Here is a 26781-nt window from a genome sequence, read left to right on the forward strand (position 1 = left end):
TTAGTTTAATTTCAAACACTTTCACTGCGGCTGAACGCAACGAACAACCGGATTTGCACAGTACCTTAAAACGGAGAGGAAGCTGTAGCTGAGGCAGACGTTCCTGGTCGTTCCTGCAGGCTCACAGTTCCTGAAGCGACTGCAGACTGACAAGAAGTAGGAAGACTGGAGGGTCCTGCACTACCAAGGGAAGAAACCAGCAGCAGAGCAAAGCATCGAATAAAAAGTGCGCTCCTTAAAACCCAAGCAGGGTCCGACCTTCCTGGCTATCCGGCCCCCTGTAGCTCTTTACAGCGAATTCGACCAGAGGAGGCGTCCTGGCTTGCAGTTTGGGCGAACTGGTTGGTCCCAACTGCTCAAGGGAAGAAGTTCCTGGAGGATCTTCTCTGTCATCTGATTCTGAAGATTCAGACCTGCAGTATGGCTTCACCGGGCGGTTCAGTCGTTGTAGGGGTCCTCTTCCATCAGCGCCTCATTGGTTCTTTCCTTCCAGTGGCGACTCTGCCTTTCCAGTCCCAGAGACCTGCTTTTTATGCAGTTTTCCCCCATTCATACAGCCTGGCTGTCAATCACACAGCAGGGTGGCTGTCCTGGCAAGGACAGTCCCCAGCCAATCAAACACGAGTGTGACTTGGGTTACCAAGAGAACCCATGGCAGGGGTCCGAAGATCCCTCCCTCACATCCTGCCTACCTAGACTTTCAGGCGTCTTAAGGAGGGCTTCTGTGCAGAAGCCCGCGAAAAGACAGCGAACAAAGGAATCATCCCCTGTTTGGCGCGCAGAGTAAAACACGAGAAAGACTTTAAAAGAAATGGCGTATAAACCCAGCCGGAGCCAAAATAAAATGTATTTGGTCAAGCAGGTTTATGTTCGAGGCTAATATAATAGCCTAAAACAATACCATGGTTATATAAGATAACAGCGGTAGAAAAGTTTGGGTAGTTACCACTGCCACCAGCCAAGTCTTGATGTAAAAGGGAGCGAAACAATGCTCCAAGAGACACAGACAAAAAGGGATAAGAATGAACCTTTTCCAATACTCCATGTAAGATGGGTGTACTGGGTCTGTGGTTTAAAGTGATTAAAATAAAGTTAATGGCAACTTTACCCTTTTCTGGGGGACAGAAGTGAGCCCCAGAAAATTGAGTCAGTGGGACGTCTCAAAGACAACCCTGTGTCACTGCACTGAAGGTGCTGTGTAACACACATGAAAATATGATGCCATGGAGTAGGTGAGACTCCAGTGCCCAAGATCACACAAAAAGTGAAAACACACACAGCAAAACACATGTAAGAGTGGGAAAAAGGCTCACACTCTTACCAGGTGAAAAAATAAATCCTAGAAATCCAGCAAAGCTGCTGAGGGACTCATTAGGTAAGGCAAATCCGCCATTTATGAGAATTCTCCCTAACACCAGTGATTGGTTGTTTTGAGAAAGACAGTTCAGAAGTGAAACTGAAACTGATTTTTTCTTTACCGAGTATTCCCAGCCTGACGACGCGGAATATTCAAGAGCATGTGATTCCATGCCAGACCCCATGCTGGATAAGTTGCGTAAACTCTGGGGCCCTGGAGTTGCTTTGCAAACAGCTTATCACCCCTTTTCTTAACATGGCACGAACTTCCAGCAGCAGCTGAGTGATGTGTTCCTGTCGGGCCAACAGTGGTATTCGCAGACACTTCATTTGAAATTCCAAAGTGTGTTCGTGGGTGTGAGCATCCAGCACCCATCGATCGGTGGAGATGGTCTCCCACACGCTGACGAAGTTCGCCAGCCGGCCTCCCAAAGGGGTGCATGGGTGGGGGCCCGATGTCTTAGCTGTTTCAGTTATGCTTGGATGCCGGCGCCCCGCCCCGGGAGCCTTGACGATGATGGTGGCCACCTCCAAAAACCTTGGAGCGACCCCTGTTGGCTTCCTGGGCCATGGAATGGGAAAACTGGCGGTAAGAGGATGAGCCCCCATCAAAACTCTTCGAAGACCTGCTAAACTTCCCTCCTGAGGAACGAAAGGACGGCCGGTGTTGTTGCAGAGTGCCCAAGGCTCATGCATCTCAGTGTCAGTCTTGATGGCCTGGAGGGATTCTTCGACGGCCTTCCCAAAAAGGTTGTCTCCGTCGAACAGCATGTTCAGGACCCTCGTCTGGACCTCTTGTCTGAAGTTGGTGGCCTTGAGCCAGCCACCACGATGGCAAACCCTGTTGCCCATCTAGCAGAATTCCGTATCAGCAATGTCCAGGGCCACCGTGATGGCTTGGTTCGACGCCACCTCGTCTTCCTCCAGGATCTATAAAGCCTCAACCCTTTTGTCATCGGGGAGGAAATCCAGGGGCAGAGCCATTTTGTACTAAAGCTCCCGGACTTACCTGGCCACCATCGCTAAAGCGTTGGCCACTTTGACCGCCGTCACCGCCGAGTAGATTAATTTTCTACCCATGGAATCCAGTTTCTTCCCCTCGTTGTCCGAAGGTGCAGATGAAGAAGACGACAAACTCAACAACTTCTTCCTGGCAGCCGCTGAGACCACAGAGTCAGACAACGGTTGAGACTGCAGACACTTGGGTGCAGACTCCGGCACCCAGGATTTCTTTTCAAGTTGGTCTCTCTTCGCTTGGACCGAGGAGGGGTTCCTCAGCAGCACCAGCCCCTCATCCCAGACGTCGTCCATGTGAGGTACCGACAGGTTGGTATTCCTTTTTGCCACCTGGCGCTGGTACAGGAAGCCCTCCTCTTCTGGGGTGAGCTGGAAAACCTCTGACGCACGGGATATCATGGAATGGAAAGATCCCACTTCGTCCGGTGGAGATGCTCTCGGCTGCAGTGATGCAGGCTCTTCCATCTCTGCGGCATAGTCTGTGTCCGTTGCGCCATGTCCGTTCCTGTCCCCCTAGGGGGCAGGGCAGCAACGGTTGGAATGGAGGTGCAGGGTGTCTCCTAATCTTCATTGTGGTGGTTGCCCCAGTGTCAACTGAGTCCCGGCTGGTGGTTCCGCTGCTGGTGCCAGTGGTGGTGCCGGCGGCATCCTCCTCTGAATCTCCGACAGTAGCGTGTGGAGGATCGAGAGGATATCCTGCGACAGGTCTTTAGGAGGCACCTGGGTAACAGGTTCGCTGGGCCCAGGGCCTATGTCGTCATCCCGTCATCGCCTCCGGCGGATGTTTCCCCAACGTTCCTGTCGTCATCGTCACCAACCTGGATGGTGTGGACCGAAAGTATCTCCTCCTTGTCAGACGAAGAAATATCTGTGCCTGGAGCTCTTCTCCGCCCCCGCCCACGTCTTCATCGGTTCCTGAGGGGTTTGCCTCTGGCTAAGGTACATCATCTTCTACGGAGTCTTCTCAACTGGCATGAACGAGGACTCCCATCTGGCAGGAAGAGTCACTCTGGCCTGGGTCAGCCCCTTTAGCCTTCGAGAGGGCGGCAGCCACCATCTCGATGGAAGAGTACATTTTGCCCTGGATCACCTGGGCCTTCACAAGCAGGTCAGACACCTTTTCCTGTTTGGGGACGACACATGGACATGGTCAGCCTTGTGATGGACAGCTAATGCCATTTTATGTGTCACTGTCGGCGAAGGCATGGTCTGAGTCGAGGGAATGGCTAGCAAGGGGTTGGGAGTACTGCTTTTGCTGCCAAAGCTTGCTGGTTGGGGGGTGGGCGCACCTCCGATAGCTTGATTTCAAAACATTTCAAGCATTTCGGCCTTGAACAGTTCCCGTTATTTCTGAGTCGTCGGCCCAGTCAAGGCCTCTTTTTGACTACGAGCTAGACTCGTGTCAAAGACTGACGGTGCTTCTTTGGCGAGGAAGACAACCAAGAATGGCTTCTTGAATGCGACTGCTTCTTCGTTTTTTGGCGCTGCCTTTCTTTCTCGGCCTCGGAAGACCGGACCAGTGACCGTGCCAGCCATTTAGAGGACAGCCGCCTTAAAGCAAGTTTTGCGGCTCTCTCACGTAGGGATTTGGAGTGCATTTTTAAGCACGATGCTCAGGCCTCTGTTATGACTCGCACTCAAGCAACATAGACAAATGTCGTGGGGGTCAGTCATCGACATTTTGGACTGGCAGTGCATCTCTTGAAGCCCGAAATGCGGGGAGGAGAAATCACGGTCAAGGTTTTGAAAACAATAGCCAACTTATTGTCAAGAAACACTGAGTGAAGATTCAAAGTTTTGTTCCTGATGCAGCGTGGAATAGCACAGAAAAAAGGAACTGAAGCATGGGGCATAGTGACTTGATGTTTATACGACACCCGACGTCACATCTGGAGCCAACAATCAAGCACCAAGGAAGACAGATCAATGGCCGAGAGATGCCGTCCAAACCACTGCAGAACCCACCTCTGCAAAAACCTGCCAGAGCCACAGCTGGCAACAATGACTGGGGAAACGCTGGTATGGTTCCAGGAGGGGAGAACAGGTACGCAGGTTTACCAGATGTCGTTAGAGGTCCAGGAAAACAAAAGAGGGTATGGGAGCCTAAAACAAAATCAAACCCAGTTGGCTCACTTGGCAGGAGAGTGAACCAGAGGGGAGCAACGCTGCTGTGCGAGCCTGGGACCTGCACCCATATCAAAAATTAAGACCTTAAGACTTGTTCCAGGAGCGGTTTTAACATCACAATCTCGTTCCATCTTCAGCGTTGCGTTGTGTTTGGCTTGCATTTTAAATTAGTGTAAATGCTGTTTTAACATTACATGCTCGTTCCATCATGAGGAATGCTTTGTTTCAGGTCTGCATTACAAGTTAGTGTTAATGCTGTTAACCAGAGGCCTGCTCACTATCTAGGTCTGCCGTCGCTCGGCACAGCATTTCCTGGTATTTGTTCTCTTGGGTGAGTGAGAACAACAATGTGTGTGCTCTGCGCTGCTTTACTTGGAAAAATCATTGTAAGGTGTTTATTTGGTGCCGGTTGCATCGCAGCTTCAGTTTTCCTTTGTCCCCTCTTCCTATATTCCCCCTCCTGCCACCCAGCACGCCCGACTCCTGATTGAGCACTTTGCCTTTAAATGCAATTCCAGTAGGGCAGCCCCACTGCCCATTTCAGCCCCCTGCGGCTCAGTGTTAGGGAGAATTCTCTGTTTAAGCTGAATTTCCTAACCTAGTGAGTCCCCCAGCAGCTTTGCTGGATTTCTGGAGTTTGTTTTTTTCTCCTGCCAAGAGTGAGACTCTTTTCCTCACGCTCTTGGACATGATTCGAGGGGTTCCTTTGACTGTTAATGTGTTTTATGGACTATGGGGTCGTTTACTCCATAGGGTCTCATATGTTTTTACTATGTGTGTTACACAGCACCCTCAGTGCAGTGACACAGGGGTGTCATAGTGACACCCCACCATAGACTCCATAACCTGGACTGACTGTCTCCCAGGGCATGTAAAGTCACCATTGGCTTTACTAGTCCCGAATTATGAACAGAAACCAGTACAAACCATCATATTGTGGACGTACTGGTCGGGGCAATTTCAATTGCCCCAGGGTCTGTTATTCGAGGGGGGAACGTCTCCGTCCCCCCTGATCCGAGTTTTGGCTGGTGGCAGTGGATACTACTTTTTATATTCGACCGCAAATATCTCTCTATGGGATTTTCCCATTGTTCGAGGCTACCAACTTTAATTATTTAATTCCTATAGCCTCGAACATACCGCCGGGTTATTTATTTAATATTAATTCACCGGTTGGTATTTTTTGCCAGAACTCGATTCTAAAATGGTGTTTGTGTTCTCTTCTGTGACTCCAGCCCAAGTCTCCACAGAAGCCTCCAAAAGTGGTGCCACTCTGTCTGGGTACCACAGGGGGTGTGGGAGGGGGTTTAGGCCCCTGGACTGAGTTGCCTTGGTAACTCAAGTCGCACTCTTGTGTGATTGGCCCAAGTGGTGAGCCGTACGACACCATAGCGGTCTTCATGGATAACAGTCGTTGCAGATTTCCCCTGAAAGGCTGCTAGGCTCTCCACCGAGGGCGATGCCAGGCAGGAGACTGTGTCGAGTCTGGATCCTAGGAACAGCGCGTTCTGCGATGGTGTCAAACAGGACATTGGATAATGGATGAAGAATCCCAGAACCGTCCACAGCTGGACAGTTGTCTCTGTGTGTCCTACGGCTAACACTCGCTAGTGGGCTCGGATAAGCCAGTCATCGAGATAAATGCATCCCCCGTAGAATGGGGACGTGGAAGTAGGCGTCCTGAAGGTCCAGCAACGTCAAAAAGTCTCCTTTTTCTAGTTGTCCGAGCACGTGCTGCAACATGACCATTCTGGGACTTAAGGTACTTGTGTTCAGATGTCGCCTCCAGCCAAAAAAATTATAAGTTATTCACCGTAGTGACTAACATACTCTTATTCCATAATCCCCTTTTCTCCATACTGCATGGGTGTCCCTTGCAAGGGACGGGAGACAACCTTTTTCACCAGAAAAAAACCTTCTTCCCCTTTAAATTTAGAGGCACGCAGGGGTGCGGCCCAGGGAGCATGTGCTGCCCTGACTCCGTCCTCTGGCGCCACACCTCAGGCCCCATTGATGCATCGACAATAGAATTAACATTGCTTAACGATACCAGTATTATTAGGGGGAGGTTGGTGGGACGTATGGAGGAAAGGGGACTATGGACTAAGAGTACGTTAGTCACTATGGTGAGTAGAACAAGTTACTTACCTTATCTGGCAACGTTCTTTTAATGGGATGTTCCTCCGACGTATTCCACATCTATGACAGGTAATGACCACAGCTGTGCTGCTTCGGAAAATTTTCGGCAGAGGGCGTCGTGCGTCGATACGTTGTTCCTTGAGGGCATCCGTCAAGGGATGACATCACTGGATGTTATATATAGGACGCACGGCGCCCGTAGCCTCAGTTGTAGTTTTTTCCCCAGGAGGTGTGGCACAAGTCTCCTGCCAGTATGACTGCAGAAAGCCTTGCGGAAACTTAAGCTGCAATCGCATAAGAAATTCTGTAGAGGGGCAGGCTGGGAGGGTGCGATGTGGAATACGTCGGAGGAACATCCCATTGAAAGAACGTTAGCAGATAAGGTAAGTAACTTGTTCTTCGAGGTGATTGTGTCCTCTGACGTATTCCACATCTATGACAGACACCCAAAGCAGTACCAACGTATGGAGGTGGGAAACAAATTTACAATTTTATAATTTTAGAATGCCCAATCAGATGGCTGGATAGAGGACTGCCTTACCAAAGGCCAAACCCTGCCCATGGATGGAGTCCAAGGAATAGTGTCTCACAAAAGTATGGACAGAGGCCCATGTGGCTGCTTCGCAAATATTGCGAATCGGAACACCCCTCTGTAGAGCAGTGGAGGCAGCCACACCCCTAGTAGAGTGAGCCCGTAAGCCTACTGGAGGGTCCTTTCTCACCAAACGGTAACACTCGGAGATCGTCAAAACGATCCATCTATACAAGGTCTGTTTGGAAAAAGCCTGACCCAAGCGCCTTCCAGCATAACCAACAAAGAGCTGATTGTCCACTCTGACCGGGGACAACCATGAAAGATAGAAACTCAAAGCTCTTCTAGGAGTCTCTCCTTTTCCTTAACTAGGATGAGGAGGAGGATAAAGCGCCGGAAGGATCACCTTCTGGCTCAAATGAAATTCCGACACAACCTTCGGAAGAAAAGAAGGCTGCATCCGCATAACAACCATGCCCTTATGGAACACAGTAAAGGGTGGCTTGGCGGAAAGTGCCTGCAACTCACTCTGCGTGCAGAAGTAACCGCAACTAAAAATACAGTTTTAAAGGACAACAGTCGCAACGGACAAGAGTGTAAGGGCTCAAACAGAGCTCCCATTAGGAACTTTAAAACCAAATTCAAATCCCATCCCGGCACACGGAAAGGCGACGGTGGAAACACATTAGTTAGCCCTTTTAGAAACTGAGAAATCAAAGGGATCTTAAAATAAGAATGTTAGGCAGAATCCTGTGCAGTGCCCTTAGGGACCACTACACACAATTAAGACCACAGGTGGCAAGGAACAAGTTACTTACCTGTAACTGTTGTTCTCCAGCATGGGTCTGGCATGGATTCACATGCTCATGAATATTCCCCGTCGTCAGGCTGGGAATCCTCGGTAAGAAAAAAAAAAAACAGTATCAGTTTCTTTTCTGATCTGTCTTTCGTAGTAATAACCAATCACTGGTCTCTGCGTCATACTGACCACAGCCAATGACTGCCCTCTACCTAAGCACCGCCTCTGGCAGCCATCTTCAGATTTGGAAGCACGTGAAGTGGCAGTATGACCAAGTGAAGAGCCGCAGAGGGGTAGGCGGGAGGGTTCGCATGTGAATCCATGCCAGACCCATGCTGGAGAACAACAGTTACAGGTAAGTAACTTGTTCCTTCTCCAGCATGGGGTCTGGCATGGATTCACATGCTCATGAATAAAGAATACATAGCAGTACACACATGCACAACCACGGGAGGTGGCAAAGGCTCAACATTAAGCATTACATCAAACTCAACATCAAGCAATCTTACCTCCTCACCAGGCTCACCTCAGGCGAACAGGTTGCGCAGCACTGCTTGGCCGACCCTGGACTCCTCCCTGGAATCCCGATCGACGCAGTAGAATTTCGTGAAGGTGTGCGTCGACCTCCACGTAGCAGCCCTGCATATGTCCAGCAGGGGCACACCAGAAAGGAACGCTGTGGTAGCTGCGATTGCTCTGGTGGAATGGGCTCTCGGACGGCCAGGCAGCGGTCGGTTTGCCAACCGATGACAGTACATGATACAGCCGGAGAGCCATCTGGAAATGGAAGCCTTCGAGAGAGCCTTCCCCTGATTGACAGGTCCAAAGTTCACAAAGAGTTGTGACGTCTTCCGAAAACACTTTGTGCGGTCCACGTAGAACTTCAGCGCTCTAGCCACATCCAGCGAGTGCAAAGTCCTCTCAGCCGGCGACGGGAAGAACACAGGCAACACCAAGGGTTCGTTGAGATGGAAGTCCGACGGTACCTTGGGCATGAAGGAGGGGTGCGTCCTGAGCACTACCCTCGTGTCGTGAAAAGTCAAGTACGGGGCCTTGCATGAAAGGGCCTGGATCTCTCCCACCCGTCGTGCGGAGGTGATGGCCACAAGAAACGCTGTTTTCCACGACAGAAACTTCAACGGGGCCGAGTGCAGAGGCTCGAACGGAGGTCCCATGAGCTTGGTCAGCACCACCTTGAGCTCCCACGCCGGGGCCGGCGCCTTCACCGGCAGGAACGATCTGAACAGTCCCTTCATGAACTCTTTCACCAGACGATGAGACCACAAGGACGTCCGGCCCGTGGTTCTGGTGTATCGGGAGATCGCAGCAAGATGAATCTTGATGGACGCGTGTGCCAGTCCAGCTTTGGCCAGCGTCAGCAGGTACGGCAGTACCTGGGGAGCCGTAATCCGTAGAGGGTTAATCTTCTGTGCGTGGCACCAGACAGAGAACCTCTTCCATTGTGTCCGTAGCATTTAAGAGTCGAGGACGCCCTGGCCTTTGCAAGAACCTCTCTGCAGTCGGCCGGTATGTCGTATCCTCCAAACTCTAGCGCTGCAGGAGCCAGGCCTGCAAGTTCAGCGATTTCGGGTCGTGGTGGAGGATGGCGCCTCCTTCCCTGGAGAGTAGATCCGCGTCCACCGGCAGCTTGATTGGCGGGGACGCTGACAAGTCCAGAAGGTCCGGGAACCATATCTGCCTCGGCCACGCAGGTGCGACGAGGATCATCCTGCACCGTGACCTCTTGAGCTGGTTGACGAGCCGGATTAGCAGTGGCAAAGGAGGGAACGCGTAGAGGAACAGGCCCTCCCAGGGGAACGAGAAGGCATCGCCCATGCTCCTCGCCTGGGGAAACCTGCTGGCGAACCTCCGGCACTTGGAGTTCGTCGCCGTCGCGAAGAGGTCGATCTGGGGTGTGCCCCACCGTCGGAAGAGGCGATCCACTAGATCCTGCAGTAGTTCCCACTCGTGGCACGAGCGCAGCTCCCTGCTGAGTGAGTCGGCGATTGTGTTTTTTATCCCTGCCAGATGAAACGGCACCAGAAACATCCTTTGGGCGACGGCCCAATGCCACAGGTCCTGCGCCTCCTTGGACAGCGCTGGAGACCTGGTTCCGCCCTGTTTCCTAATGTAAAACATGGTGGTGGTGTTGTCGGTGAAGATCCTCACCACCGTGCCCTTGAGGGAAGGAAGGAAGGACCTGAGGGCCCAGAACACTGCACGGAGCTCCAGGACGTTGATATGGAGGAACTTCTCCGTCGGGAGCCAAAGGCCTCTCGCGTGCAGATTTTCGGTGTGCGCTCCCCACCCTTCCAGGGAGGCATCCGTGGTCACAGTCTCCTGGTGGTCTGGGGTCTGGAAGTCCATGCCCGCCATCAGATGCGCGCGGTTGCCCCACCACCGGACCGCTCGGCGGAAACTCTCGTCGAGTGTGATCCTCTCCTCGAAGCCGCCCGTCGTTTGGATCCAGCGCGCGTCCAGGAACTCCTGCAACGGGCGCATCCGGAGCCTGCACATGGGAATGAGGTAGATGCAAGAAGACATCATTCCGAGGAGGGACTCGATGAACCTCACCTTGGCCGCGTCGGAAACCAACATCCCCTGTACCTTGCCCAGGATGGACCTGGTCCTTTCCTCCGACGGGGAGGCCAGAAGGGACACTGTGTCGAGCTTCGCTCCCAGAAACAGTGCGTTTTGCGCGGGTACCAGGTGGGACTTGGCGTAGTTCACGGAGAATCCCAGGTCCGTGAGAAGTTGGACGGTACTTGCCATGTGCTCCACGGCGAGCTCCCTCGTCTTGGCTCGGATGAGCCAGTAGTCCAGGTAGGGGTAGATGTGGATCCCCTCACGGCGCAGCTGCGCCGCCACCGGTGCAAGGCACTTGGTGAATACCCTGGGTGCCGACCGTAGTCCGAAGGGGAGGGCTTTGAACTGGTAGTGACGCCCTTGGATCACAAACCTGAGGAATTTTCGGTGCCCCTTTAGGATGGGAATATGGAAGTAGGTATCCTCCAAATCCAACGACGACAGAAGTCTCCTTCCTCCAGTTGCCCCAGGACGTGCTGGAGGGTGACCATCCGGAACTTCTGCGCCTTGATGAACTTGTTCAGACGTTGCAGGTCTAGGATGGGGCGCCATCCTCCCGTCTTCTTCTTCACGAGGAAGTATCTCGAGTAAACTCCGGAGCCCCGAAGCCTCTTTGGGATGAGTTCGATGACGCCCTTCCTGAGCATCGCCTTTACCTCCAGGAGAAGCTGAGGGACGTGAAGCTCTTTCCGGGCCACGGGGGGGATGCGCGGGCACCTTCTTTGAAACTCAAGCGCGTGGCCCCGGGCTAAGGCGTCCAGCACCCAACGGTCGCCAGCCGGCCTCCCACCGGGGTGCTTCAGTGGGGGCCCGACCCCACGGCCGGTTCAATCCTGTTTCGATGAGGCTTTGCCGCCTTGACCTCCTTGGCGACGACGGCGGGGTCCGCCAGACTTGCCTCGTCCTCTGTAGGCCTCCTGAGACGATGAGCGGGCCGCTTGACGGTAGGTGGAGAAACCGCCGCCGGAACCTTTGGAGGCGCCCTTGCCTCCGCTGCTCCGAAAGGGCGTCCGTCGTTGCTGCAGAACCCCAAGGGCCCGGGCCATCTCAGTGTCCGCTTTAATGGCCTGAAGGGGGGAGTCCACTGTTTTCCCAAACAGGTTGTTCCCATCGAACGGCATGTCCAGGACTCTGGTCTGTACGTCTTGACGGAAGTCCGTAGCCTTGAGCCATCCACGCCGCCTAAGGCACACGCCGTTGCCCAACTGGCGAAACCCAGTGTCGGCGATGTCCGTCGCAATAGTGATGGCGTGGTCCGACGCCACCTCGCCTTCCTGTAGGATCTCCAGGGCATCCGCCCTCTTGTCGTCCGGTAGGAAGTCCAGCAGGGGAGCCAGTTTGTACCATAGCTCCCTGTCGTAGCGGGCCACGATAGCCAAGGCGTTGGCCGCTTTAATCGTCGTCGCTGCAGACGAGATGACCCTGCGTCCCATAGCGTCCAATTTCTTTCCCTCGCCGTACGTTGGGGAAGTCGATGTGGAGGCCACACCCCCCCCGCTTTCTTCCTGGCCGCCGCGGAGACGACGGAGTCCGGGGTAGGCTGCGCCCGGAGGCACAGGGGGGCCGCGTCCGGGTCCCGGTACTTCTTCTCGTACCGGTCTCTTCTAGCTGGCGTCGTGGAAGGGTTCTTGAGGAGGGCGAGGCCCTCATCCCAAATGTCGTCCAGTAGAGGCACCGCGAGGACCGTCTTCCTCTTGGCCTCGTGCCGTCGATAAAGGAATCCTTCCTTTTTCTTCTCCTCAGGGCAGAGTTGGAAAAGCTCGGATGCCCTGGCGATCATGGAGTGGAACGATCCAATCTCGTCGGGCGGAGAAGCCCTGGTGGGAGGTGACAACGGTAGATCCTCGTCGTATACCTCGTCGTCCGTACCCGTCGCTGCCGTGTCAGTCCCCGTATCATCCCCTCGGGTGGACGGGGAGGAGGGCTGGACGGGGCGCGACGGCTGAAAAGGAGGTGGAGGGTGAATCCTTCTTTTCTTGGGCGGGGGAGCACCAGAAGGTCCCGGTTCAGGATCCCCCGACGGGAGAGGTTCCTCCGTCGGCAACGGTAGTCTCGTCCTTATCTCTGAACATAAGGACTGTATAGCCAACAAAATGGCCGCCGAGTTGTCTTGCGGCACTGGCAGAGGGGAATCAGACGGGCGATCAGGGGCCCCGTCGGCACCCTCAACGATGTCGTCACCTGCGTCGGGATCCATCCCGACGGGCTGGTCTTCTTCCACGCCAAGGCCGTGGCTTAAGACCTCAATCAGCTCTTCCTCTGAGGTTGAGGCCGAATCTACGACGACGCCCTGCCCCCCCTTTTTCTTCCCCGCCGGGGGTTTCACGGGGGTCCTATCGATGGGCACAAAAGAGGACTCCCTCCGAGGTGGCAGGGAGACTCTGAGCCCCGAGGTCGCCACCACTGGTGTAGCCTCCACAGGCTGAGCCAGGGCCGCCGCGACAGTATCGATAGAGGGCTTGGCCGGATGGATTAAGGCCTTCACCACCTTAGGTGCGCTCACCGCCTTATCCTTGAGGGGGGGGGACACTGCCTCGCTCCCCCTCCGATGGAGCCTTCGAGCTCGACCGGGGCCTCTCCAGGAGCTTCGCCGGGTGCTCGCCCTTCCTCTTACCCGACCCAGAGCGTTGGCTCGTGGCTGAAGGTGCCGGGGAGGGTGCGCCCTGCCTGGTGCCCGTCGAGCCCGACCGTTCGGCGCTCCCGGTGCCAGTGGACTCGCGGTGCTTGGCCTTGTGTTGGACCCCCGTCGCCGGGGCGTCCTCAAAGGTCTTAGAAGACCGCTCGGATTTCTTCCTCTTCTTCTCGCCTGACGGGCTCTTCCCTTCCAGCCAGTTGGCAAGACGTTGATGGCGGTCCTTCATGGTCCGCTCCGACATGTTGCCGCAAAACGCACAGTCCCTCTCCACGTGCGTCTTGTCCTCATGTAAGCAGTAGAGACAAAAGGAGTGTTCGTCCTCCTTAAAGACGTTCTGCAGCTGGCATCCAGGGCAGATCCTGAACAGCTTTCCGGGCGTCGAGCTTCCCTTCTCCTGGGCCATGTCCGGGCCTGAGAAACTTCTGCAGTCCTCCAAAAGCGTAGCTCGACGAAATCTTCACCCTTGAGGGGCGCAGACGAATCCGACACGGGTCCCCGTTGATCGGATGGAGAGTCGGTGGAGCTTGAGGCTCTTTTGACCGAAAAAAACAAAGTTTTTGAGAAAAAATGTGACAAAATAGCACTAACGCTCGAGAGCAATAGCACAAGGATCCCAACACATGAACGTGCGGTAAAAATCTGAAGATGGCTGCCAGAGGCGGTGCTTAGGTAGAGGGCAGTCATTGGCTGTGGTCAGTATGACGCAGAGACCAGTGATTGGTTATTACTACGAAAGACAGATCAGAAACGAAACTGATACTGGTTTTTTTTTTTCTTACCGAGGATTCCCAGCCTGACGACGGGGAATATTCATGAGCATGTGAATCCATGCCAGACCCCATGCTGGAGAATACAAGTTTTACCTTTGGTACAAGCCTGTACTACTAAGTTATAGTGGTAGCAGTAGCAGACCAGCCAGGCTTATCTCAAGAGTATATGAGCAATAGCAGAGATTGCACAAAGGGACCGCAATTACTGTGGCTCAAGCAAACACTGACTCAAGGTTTCAGGTAAAAAAAATATAAGTGCATTTATTTTTAAACCATCAGTTATAAACACAACACTTCTATTAACCTTTAAACAAAACCACACATTAAATATACAACAACTAACCAATTCACTTTGTACAGTATGTCTCAAGGTAAGTACCCTGTGTTTGAATGAACCAGTGTTCTGAACAAAACACGATATCATGGATACGGTTGCAATCACTTTTTGACAGTTCGGTCTACTCAATAAACGCGTATCTGTGACATGAAATGCTACCGGGGCAAAAACACACTTAGCACCTGAGCTACCCAGAGGGAGTTGGAGGCAAAAATCAAAGGCAATATTTAGGTCAGGCAGACAGCATCGAGAAACACTCAGAAACAGGAGTTCAAAAGTCAAAGGGTCGGAGCCAGGGTTAAATGACACCGGAGACCTCTTGCCGAAGATCATACCGTTAGACAGTTCATGATTCAGTGTAGCCCAAAAATACTTTGATATTGTCAATGTTCGGAAGCAAAAGTTATAAGAAGGAGGAAAGACAAGGGTGAGCCTTGAGGATGAAGAAAAGGGATTCACCCAGTTTCCTCGAGTAGAGCACAGTACGTTATTCCACTGATGCAGCTGGTGCCCCGGCAGTTGTTCCTGTTGGTTTCCCGCAGACCCACGATTCCTGGAGCTTCGTTGTGAAGGAGGACGTCTGAAGGGGGTCTGCACCACACAGAGATGAAGCCGGCAGCAGCGACAAGGAATAAAAGGTGCGCTCCTTAAAAACAACAGTAGAACTGCGCATGCGAGCGACGCATGCGGAACTAAATACTTCGGCTCCCGGTGGCCGCTACTATTATCCTGAATTTTCTTCCCTTTACGAGAATTAATCCCGCCTCAGCCGCCCACCAGCAGAAGCGGACCCACTGGAGCTGCTGTCGCTGCACTCCGGAGAAGAACCGGAAGCGGGGGACACCAGAACCAGCCTGCAGACAGCTGGCGGATGAGACAGCGGCCATCGCGGCACAAGCGGGAGAAGTTGATCGCCCCTCCCCCCCCGAGACGCTGAGAACGCTGTGGCTCCCAGGCGAGGAGACGCGCCTGTGACAAGCCGGAGGCTGGAAAACGAGACCCCGCAGCGCTCCCCTGGCGCCGACGAGCGACCGCTGAAGTCCCCCCCACCTGCTCCACCCTCGGGACAACGCAGAGATACGATCCGGGGGCCGAAACACCAGGAGTTGTTCGCACAGCACCCCTCCGGATCCACAAGAGAAATGCTTTGCCACATCCTGACAGACCTGAGGGCCACGCTGCGGGCCTGCTCGCGGCCTGGGATTGCACCGCCAGCCTTTCCCCTGGGGATCTCCTCCCCCCCCCTCATCAGCGGGTCTGCAACACCCGGGGTCGAGCGGCAGGGAGAGCTGCGAGCTGCACTCCCCCGCGGAGGGAGGACATGCTGCAAACAGATACACCCGCAATAAGGTACACGTGTGTGGGGGGTGGATGTTTTGCCTTATTCCCCCCCCCCCCCCCCGGCGGCCCTTTTTGCAACTAGCCTGCTGCACAGACCACAGAGCCCGCGAGGGCCATTGCTGCGCCAGAGACCAGCACCATACCGGCGCTCAGAACGCTGTCACGGCCCACGAGACACATACGCAGCAAAACGACACTGGGAGTGTGGGGACGAAAGGCTCCTCTCCTCACAACCAAGTGAGCCCCCCCTGTCCACGGTGGACCCCAGGACTTGGCGCGAACTGTGGAACGGCCCTGTCCCCCCCCCTTGGGATCACCCTGGGCGACCTAAACCATCGCTGGAACCGCAGAAATCACGGGGGGCCACCCTATGCAGTGAAGATAGACACTGGACAGCCCCACACCAGCGGATGAACAGGGGCACGGTCCTCCCCACGAGACCCCTACGCAATTTGGCTAAGATCCCAGGAACCACGGAGGCCACTCTATTTGTCTGGGATAGGCACAAGCCAGTACCACGCCACCAAGCGAGATTGACACCCGCAGCGACGGCGCTGCTGACATCCCAAAACATGACTTTTGCAGAGGCTCGCAGTGTGCACCCTACGCAGCCTATACACAATCGTCCGCCCCATACAGGACCTCTCCCGACCCTGCATTTAACCCCGGTGCACAGACGTGTAGCACCCGTATCCCTGCTACACAGAGCCGCTCGACCAAAAGCATGGGAAAGGAGAAAACCAAGAGACAAATGCTACAGAGCAAGATGGACCTCTACACCTCCCCAGCACGAGCTTCAGCCCCCAGAAGAAGTGGGCAACCCTGGAGAACCCTGCGACCCTCCTATCTCTTTGTCAGACCTTATGAAAGCGATTGGGGACTCGAGGACATCCTTGTAACTTAAAATGGGCGGCCTATCCTTTGAGGTGTCCCTTATACGCCAAGACCTCCGCAACTTATCGACCAGGGTGGGGGAGGCGGAACAGAGGGTGGCTGACACTGAAGACACGGTCCACCGCATGGAACAGCAGCTCACTGCGATTGCCCAAAAAGTGACCCAACTGGAAAATCGCTCTGAGGTCAGTCAGGGGAGGGCGCGGCGCAACAATCTCAGGATCCTCGGTATACCAGAGAAGGAGGAAGGCCCCAGCGCAGAACTCTTCTTAGAAGTCTGGCTCACCCATGTCTTTTCCCCTAAGAAGCTATCCAAATTCTTTTCCGTGGAAAGGGCACACGTAGTCCCCACCGGCCGACCTACACCGGGAGCCCCGCCCAGAACAATGATCGCACGTCTACTGAACTACCGCGACGCGATCCTACAAATGGCAAGGGCCGCGGGCCCGATCACATACAACGGCTACAGGGTCGGTTTCTATTCCAATTACACGAAAGAAGTCCGAAAAGCCCGCCAGTCTTTTGACTCCGTCAAGAAGAAGCTCCAGTCGCTATCTATCAAATATGCCCTCTTCTTCCCGGCATTGCTAAAAGTCCAGTATGAGGACGCTACTCACTTGTTTTACAACCCCAAAGATGCATGGGACTGGCTTCAAACCCAAGTCCTCCGGGACTCCAGCGGGAGGCGTGTGCCATCGGGCCCACCCACACAGCAGCCTCGGCCTGGGAGACCCTCGCCCCCTCGTTCTCCAACCAATGCAGACGACGATGCATCGAGGACCCCTACGGAAAAGGGATGAAGACTCCGTACTAAGGGGCCCAAACTGCAGATTGATAGAATTGGACTGCTCACTTAACGCCTGCCGCCCCTAAAGCGGCGTGCGCGTTATACAGCCGGGTTATCCCGAAAAAGTTTATAAAGTTATAGGTTTAATGTTTGGGCGACAGGTGCTCCCAGTTGGGGGGGGGGGGGGAGTACAGGGTAGGGGGGAAGTTTAAGGACTGTAAAGAAACAGAATCAAGAGACAAGAAGGCACAATACAAGAAAACGCTGGCAAAGGAATCGAGCACTGTCTATGGGGGCAAGACCACGGACACAATCATCATCCAGGCAGCAGATACACCAACACGAGACGACCCCTGGACGTCTCCCCCGAAAGTACAGCGCTGCACACCTCCCGAAAGTACACGACCGCCACTGATCCTCCCAGATGCCCTGATAAGAGACCCACGCAGATAGAATGAACTCCAACAAGGTAACTGTGCTCTCCTGGAACGTTAACGGCCTCGGCTCCAGCATAAAGCGAAGACTGGTGCTCCAGTACCTTAACTGTTACTCGCCGGACATTGCCCTTCTAAACGAAACACATTTGCTAGGCACGAGCACTAACTTCTTCAGAAGATCCAACTACTCTCACACCTACCAGGCCGGATTCACGACAGGCGCTAGGGGCACGATGATACTCGTCCACAAGCGAGTCCCCCTGCAGGTTAGGAAGGTCAAAACCGACCCCCGGGGCTGCTATGTTATGATACTGGCTGACATCTGGGGCGAGAAATGGGGCCTCGCTGCAATTTATGCCCCCCCTCACAGACGAAATAAATTCTCTCCGAAATAAGGAGCCTGCTACTGGAAGACGAGGCCGATGTATGGGTGACTGGCGAGGACTTAAATGAAGTGATGAACACTGCAGTCGATAGATCTAACAGGAGATCAGGTAACTGCCCTGCCCCCACATCACTCGCCATGTTCGCCGAAGCTCTGGGAATGACGGACACATGGTGCTCACTCCACAACAATGAGGCTGGGTTCTCCTTTTTTTCTAGCGTTCACAAGTCATTCTCCAGGATCGATTATGCCTTCATCCCCCGCAGAATAAATCACAGGCTCCTCGATGCTGAATTCCTCGCTAGGGGTATTTCGGACCACTCTCCGCTCCTATTGTCCATGAAGAACTCCTGCCGTGGTCCGGATCGTAACTGGCGCCTAAACACATATTACCTACATCTCCCTGAAATTGCGGAGGAACTGGAAAAGAAGACGACAGAATATTTCAAAAACAATGAAGGATCAGTAGATTGCCCGATCTCGCTCTGGGAGGCGTATAAGACTGTCCTCCACGGGGAAGTTATCTCTGAAGTTTCAGCCTACCAACGATGACAAGCCCAAAAGATCAAAGAGGCAGAAGCACGTGTCCTGGAGTGCGAACGGCAAACCCTAGAACACTGCACCCAAGAGGCGAAAGAGGCTCTTCTTACAGCACAAGAGGCCCTTAGCAACCTGGCTCAAGACAATACACGGACAGCCCATCAGTTAGTCCGGAGCCAAATCTATGAACGAGGCGACAAGGCGAATAAGACCCTGGCCTGGTTGGAGAGGCGCGAACAGACCAGGGGATACGTACGGGCAATTGAGTCTCCAGACGGAACACTCCTCACAGACAGCTCCGACATTGTTGCGGCATTTGCCGCCTACTATGAGAAACACTACACCCCACCTGCCGAGAGCCCACCTTCCGAACCCTCACGCTACCTTGACCAGATCGAGATCTCGAAGCTCTCACAGCACCAAACAGACCTCCTGAATGCCAAAATCACTGTAACCGAGGTGCAAGAGGCGCTCGCACAGCTCCAACCCGGGAAAACCCCAGGCCCTAATGGGTTCCCTACAGAAACATGGAAATACCTTGGCGGTACATTACCCACCCACATGCACCGTATGTTTCTACGCAGCAAAGAGCTGGGGGCACTCCCCCCGGACCTCAGGAAGGCATGCATAATAGTCATACATAAGCCCGGGAAACCCCCAGAGGAATGTGCCTCCTATCGCCCCATATCCTTGATCAACCGCGAAGCCAAGGTCCTCGCCAGAACACTTGCCAACAGACTACTGCAAGTTATAGAGACCCTTGTCCACCCAGACCAATGTGGATTCATGCCCAACAAATCCACCCGCATGAACCTGCGTAGAGTTCAACTAGCGCTGAGTAGAGCCAAAAAAATACCAGCCCTACTGGCCCTCCTGGCGGTGGACTTTGAAAACGCATTTGACTCTGTGGAATGGGAGGCTTTGTGGGCAATCATGGCTCGGATGAACCTGGGGAAAACGTTTATATCGTGGGTTAAACTTCTGTATGCATACCCGGAGGCCATGGTAAGGGTGAACGGCAGGTCTTCTGGATCATTTCCCTTGGGTCAAGGTACGAGACAGGGGTGCCTGCTCTCCCTGCTGCTTTTTCTCTTGGCCATCGAACCTCTCGCAATTGAGCTTAGAGCTAACACTAATTGGACAGGGTTCGCCTGGCCTGGGGGGGGGAAAAAGGACCGACTATCGCTCTACGCGGATGACCTCCTCATATACCTCAGTAACCCACGCACTTCCTGCCCGATTGTCTCCCTCATCCTTAGGGAATATCAGAACTTTGCGGGCCTTAAGGTAAATGAGACCAAAACTATTTACTTCCCGATCCAGGGCGGCGAGTCTGCGATCCCTGAAACCTGCCCATATCATGTCTCTATTAGAGAACTTAAAAACCTGGGTATACGACTCGATCCGACACTGGGTGGGTTCCTGCAACTTAATTTACAACCAGTAATTGACCGGTTCAATAGAGACACCTCCCATTGGCAATCACTCCACCTATCACTAATGGGCAGAGCGGCGCTAGTCAAAATGAGGACCCTCCCCAGACTGCTGTACGTACTTCAAAACGCCCCACTTGTCATTCCCCGAGACACCTTCGCACTCATTGACAGACGCTTTCGCACACTGCTGTGGGGAGGGAAACAACCCAGGATTGCCCTTGATACACTTCAGCGATCAGTGTGGGAAGGAGGCATCGGTCTACCATGCATACGCACCTATTACCTTGCAGCCCAGATCGGGGTGGTAAACGACTGGATACACGCAGACCCCACACTCCCCCACATCCGGCTTGAAATAGAGATCATGACCCAGCTAACCCCCCTGCAGATCCTGTACGCCACCCACGACCAACCCCCGATGTTACCCGAAATGACACACCATATTTGTCGGGCCTGGCGGGATGCGCACAAACTAATTGGCTGGAAAGATAAACCAACACTATATCAACCCCTATGGCACAACGCGCTCCTACCGGAAATAGTAAAGATGGGCTCCTTCCGTCATGGTGCGCAAAAGGAATACACCCATTAGCGCGCGTGATACAAGAGGGCCACCTCCTTGACTTCGGGTCCATGCAAGAGCAAATCGACCTCGCACCCATGGACCGGTTTCGACATGCGCAACTGGCCCACGCCATCCGCACCCAATTCCCTGATACGACAACCATACCCCCCTGTACTCCCATTGAGACCAATATCCTCCCGCAAAGCATTGCCTCCAAGGTCACTTCCACGCTCTATCAAGCCCTTAACTCCTTTGGGGCTGCGCAGCTTGACGGGCTCAAAGAAAAGTGGGAAAGGGATATAGGTCAAATGGAACCAGAAGACTGGGTGGATGCATTAATGTGCCCTAGAGAAATTGGTATAGACTCTAAACTCAGACTAATACAACTGAGGATCCTTCACCGCACATACTATTCACGCACTGCCATGGCCAGGTGGGGGGGACTGGAAGACGGGATATGCCTCAGATGCAAAACGGAACCTGCCACCTTCTACCAGATGATATGGGACTGCCGAGTGTCACAGGTCTTCTGGGAGAGCTTTATTAACACGATCTCAGCCACCCTGGCGACACCAATCCCCAGGGATCCCAAAATGATACTCTTGGGAATCGGGGGTGAAGTTGATCTCTCGAAATATGAAAGAAAGTTTTAGGCATTGGCATTTGGGGCAGGCAAAAGATTAATCGCGACTAACTGGGGTTCTGCCGACCCTTTGTCTTTGAACCGCTGGAGTAATGAGCTGGACAGATGCGCGGCCTCGGAGCGCCGGATTTATAATGCACGGGGTTGCCCCCCGCAAATTCGAAAAAATATGGGGTAAATGGCTTAATGCTAACTGAGATTCGCTGATGAAAGTAGATCTGTACTGCTGTTAACATTGGTTACCTGCCTCATCCCACAAACGTCTGATGGCTCTCGGCCCTACAGAGCTCCTTTTGCATTTTGAAATTGCCTTACTACCATGGTCAGACGTATGCCTATGATTCATGTTTGTTTTGTTGTTGTGTTATTAAAACTTAATAAACAATTATATAAAAAAAAAAAACAACAGTAGAGACTCGACAGGTGGCTATCCGGACCACTACAGCAGTGTGCAGCGTTTTCGACCACGGCGGAGATCTCTAGCTGAAGAAGATGAGTTGGTTATCCCCACCAGGCTCAAGGGAAGAAGACTCCGGACTGGATCTCCTCTTAGCCGTAGGTAGCTCAGGAATGCATCAGGGCTTCACCGGGACGGGGTAGTTGCAGCAGCCGTCGTTCTCTCCACTTCTCTTCGGTTCCTTGTAGTTCCAGAGGTGACTGACTTCTAGCCCAAGTGACCTGCCTTTTATGCGCAAAACCCCCATTCACACAGCCTGGCTGTCAATCACGCAGCAGCGGGGTTGTCCAGCCGGGACAACCAACTCAGCCAATCATGGCAAAGTGCGACTTGGGTTTTCTAGGATACCCTGTGCAGGGGGTGACTACACCCCTTCCCAACATTCAGTCTACCTAGACACCCAGGTGCCAAGAGGAGGGCTTCTCTGCAGAAGCCCACCAAAAGACAGTGAACAAAGAAGGCAAACCTACTTTGCCGCGCAAAGTAAAACACAAGAAGGACTTTAACAAAAAGAAATGCGCAATAAACTCAACCGGAGCCAAAAGAAAGACTATTTGGTCAAGCAGGTTTATGCTTAAGGCTGCAAAAATAGCCAAATGTATTACCACGTTTATCTAGTATAATCGCAGTAGAAAGGTTAGGGTAGATACCACTGCCACCAGCCAAGTCTAAATGTTAAAAGAGCGAAACAATGCTCAGGGAGGTACTGACAGAAAAGGGGTACAGATTAGCCCTTTCCAGTACTCCATGTAAGATGGGGTGTACTGGGTCTGGTGCCCAAGATCACACAAGGAGTAAAAACACATAGGTCAAAACACATGTAAGAGTGGAAAAAGGATGTACACTCTTACCAGGTGGAAAAAATAAACTCCAGAAATCCAGCAAAGCTGCTGGGGGACTCACTAGGTGACGGAAATTAGCCCTAGAAGGATAATTCTCCCGAACAAAGAACATTCCTCAGACGAGCGCTTAAACATGGACAGTGCCGCCAGGTAACCCTTAATGGTACCCACTTGCAGGTACTTGTGGGCTAAAGAAAGCAAAAAAGACAAACCAAATGAATGGAACATTGGAAAGGATCGACATTCGGTACCCTGCACCAGTCACAGTACTTTCTCCAACGGCAACGGTACAGGGATTTCGTTGCGGACCTTCTGGCCGAAAGCAACACCTCCATCACGTCTTCGGAGAGGTCCCAATCCTTATACCTTAACCTTTCAGAAGCCAAGCGCTAAGGTTGAGGGATCTGATCTCTGGATGGGGAACCCAACTTCACTCCCGTGAGACCCGATCGTCTCGGTAGGGAAGACGGCGTGGAGGACAGATGGACATGTCTAGAAGGTCCGGGTACCACGCTCTCCTGGCACATGCCGGAGCAATGAGGATCATCCAGGAAATTAACCTCTGTAACCTCCGCAACACTTGCGGAATGTCGGGGACTGGAGGAAACGCTTACAGCAGTGGGAAGGACCACTCCACTACGAACGCGTACCCTAAGGCTCCTCTTGGAGGAAATTCTCGCGAGCAGAATCTTTCACACTTCCAGTTGGCACTGGTGGCGAAGAGATCCACCTGTGGGGTTCCCCAAAGGGCGAAGATCTCCAACAGAACTTCCTGAGCCAGCTCCCACTCGTGAGAGACCGTGCTCTGCCTGCTCAGAGCGTCCGCCGCCACGTTTTCGTCTCCGTCCAGATGAACTGTTGAAATCGAAATGTCCTGCTGGATGGCCCAGAACTAGAGCTGCATCGCCTACCTGCACAACGGGAGTGACCCTGCCCCTCGCTTTTTTGTTGAGGTAGTGCATGGCCACTGTATTGTCCGTCATAATCAGGACATTCTTCCCCCGCACAAACGGCAGAAAAGCCTTCAGGGCTAGCCTGACTGCCCGCAGCTCTAACAGATTAAGTCTGGACTCTGACGGAGACCAACGGCCGCTGGCTGTCAACTCGTTGGCATGAGCTCCCCAACCCGTGAGGGATGTGTCCGTCCCGATCGTCACCTCTGGCCAAGGTTGCCAAAACGGAGCTTCCTTTATCAGATTGCCTTTGACGGCCCACCACAGAAGATCCTGTGCGACCGAGGGCAGAATGTGAACAGAATCAGACATCCTGCCGGAGAACTGCGACCACTGCATTTTGAGAGCCCACTGCAGAGATCTCATCCGCAGCCTGGCCTCTGGCACCAGAAAAATGCAGGATGCCATGAGGCCGAGCAAGCTCAAGAACTCGAACGCCCGGAGACTCTGGGCATGTTGAAATTTGTCTACCATCTGCAGAATGTGATGAGCCCTCACCTGGGGAGGCCAACACTGCCCCAGGGATGTGTCGAGCACTGCTCTGATGTATTGGAGCCGCTGGGTAGGTGTCAAATGGGACTTCTTTAACTTGAGGAAGAAGCCCAGTTTGTGGAGGTGACGGACAGATGATCAAGGGCTTGCCCGGGATAGCGAGCCGGGATCAACCAATCATCCAGGTAGGGGTAGACGTGAATCCCCTTTCCTGAGATACGCTGCCACCACCATCATCAGCTTGGTGAAGACCCTCGGGCGGAGGTCAATCCGAACAGCAGGACCCGAAACTGAAAATGCGAGTCGCCAACAACGAACCTCAGGTACTTCCTGTGCTTGGACTGAATCGGCACATGAAAGTAAGCATCCTTGAGGTCGAGAGACACCAACCAATCCTGAGGTTGAAGGGCCTGGAGGACTTGAGAAAGAGTTACCATCTTGAACTTGTCCTTCCTGAGGAGCTTGTTCAGCCAACGCAAGTCCATGATGTTTCTCAATCCCCAGTCTTTTTTCGGGATAAAAAAATAAGGGGAATACCATCCCTTGTTCCTCTCCGCTACAGGCACCAGTTCTATGGCGCCTTTTCCCAGCAGGGATAGGATTTCCTGCGCGAGGAGTGGATACGGACGCTTCAAAGAGAGCTTCCCCGGTGTTTTGCCGTGAGGGCTCTGCTGGAAGGGAAGATAGTAGCCATGTGTTATGATCTCCAGAACCCACACATCAGAAGTAATGGCTCACTATTCTCCAAGATGCTGCGCAAGGCTGCCCCCAACTGGCGAACCCTGGGACATGTCCTCATGACTGAGCAGACGCGGCTGCGGCAGTGCCTGAGGGCAAAGAGGCAACTGCCTGAGCGGCTCTGACACAAGAACCTTGCTTTCCACCTCTGGTACTCCTACGGTGGCCCTTTTGACTGGCAGCTCTTCTCTATCTACCAAAGGTAGAGTAGTACCAAAAGGAACCTCCCCTCCATTGCTGTCCCCTAGGACGAAAAGGCGGAGGTTGACGTACTGCAGCGCTCAAAGCCTTTGCTGCAGCTTTGGAGGTCTGCAACCTCTCACGGCTCTCGTCAGCCTTGCTGCCAAACAGATGGCCACCATGAAAGGGCATGTTGAGAAGCCGGGATTGCACATCAGGAGCAAACCCCGACTTCCGCAACCACACAAACCTGCGTATCACTGTGCTCACAGCCATGGACCCGCTGACACAGTCTGCTGTGTCCAAACCCGACTGAACGGATTCACACATGGCATCCTTGCAGTCTTGCACGAGGGCTAAAAAACCATCCCGTTCTTCCCCTTCGGGAATATACTCAAGCGCAAAGATTCACAATTCCACAGCGTGTGAGTGAATCTCGTCAAGGCACAAACGGAGTTAGCTGCCTTCAAAGCCATACCCCCAGGTGAAAATACCTTCTTCACCCAACCATCAAAGCGCTTATCGTCCCTATCAGGAGGGATGGTAGGGTACACAGCCTGCTTCGCGGGGGCCATAGCCAACTGCACTACCAAACTCTCCGGAGTACGGTGTGTCGACAAGTAGCAGGGGTTACTACTGTCTGGGTGGTATTTTTTCGGAAGCGACTTATTCACTGCCGAGAGACTCTCGGAGCAGTCCAAGCCGCCGCCACCCTTCTTTGCAAAGCCATGTGAAATAGCAACACCGGGTCAGTGGGTAGACCTTGGTCCAGGATGTCCGTCAGATCATCCTGATCAAAATCGACAAGTAGAGCAGACCACCCGAAGTATTCAGTCACCCTTGACATGAGAGGCCTATAGCAGGATTCGCCATGCGTCCCAGGCTCAGGTCTGTCAATCACCACCTCGGGAGAGGTGTCAAGACCACTGGCGTCATGCAAGGACTGACAGAGTTCCTCCATCTGACTGTGCCCAGGCAAAAGGTCATCAGGGCCATCAGGAGGCACAACCATCTCCTCATTAGACCCTTCCTCCAACTCCGAAATATAATCCAAAGGTTGTAACAAATCCAATCTGGGAGGAGGAACAGAGTAGGGCTCAAAAACAGGCCTCACAGACTTACTGAGAGCCTTCCTCAGAGTTTCCACTGCCCTCCGGAGCAGCTGCGGCAAATGCTCCACAAACGGCGTCGGAGGCACCGAGGGAATCGGCGTCGACAGAGGCGCTGACGGCGTCGACAACTTCTTTGAGGGCTGAGCTCCGAGAGTGGCCCTCGACGGACACGCACGAATTGCGTCGATGACTGCTTTGAGGGGGGAGGCCCCTTCGACAGACACAGCGCCGACGCCTTCCTCAAAGGCTTCACAGGTTCCAACGGTCGCGATGGCGTTGAGGACCGGGACCTGGCACGGCTATGGCGACCTCCCTTGTCCGAACGGGACCTCGAAGGCTCCCGATGATCGCGCCGACCTCCCGAGCCCGAAGGCGTGCAAGTGGTGGACCGAGCCCATTCCCTGCCGGCTTCTTTTGAAGGCGTGGCCGGAACTGTGCATTGCAATTTGAAAATTGCCATCATCTGCTGGCGGAATGTATCCCATTCGGCCCGCGACTAAGACTTGGTGGGACAAGTCAACCGTCTGGCGCCGTCCTCCGACGAGGACGGGGAAGGCGTCCAGTGCCGGCTCTTCCTAGAGTGCCTCGAAAAGGCAGAGGAATGGCGGGAATCACTCCGAGACCCCCTGGATTTTCGCCGACATGGAGAGTCGGCCCTCAAGTCATTGGTCAAAAGCCCAG

At 53.6% G+C, this 26781-nt stretch overlaps 1 protein-coding gene across 7 annotated transcripts in view; it reads right to left on the reverse strand.

Annotated features, from left to right (window-relative positions):
• ITPR1 (inositol 1,4,5-trisphosphate receptor type 1) overlaps positions 1–26781 on the reverse strand; it is a 3145915-nt gene that overhangs the window by 1754597 nt on the left and 1364537 nt on the right. The window lies entirely within an intron of this gene.

Source organism: Ambystoma mexicanum, chromosome 2p, assembly GCF_040938575.1.
Source record: "Ambystoma mexicanum isolate Mex_15411 chromosome 2p, UKY_AmexF1_1, whole genome shotgun sequence".
NCBI classification, from domain to species: domain Eukaryota; kingdom Metazoa; phylum Chordata; class Amphibia; order Caudata; family Ambystomatidae; genus Ambystoma; species Ambystoma mexicanum.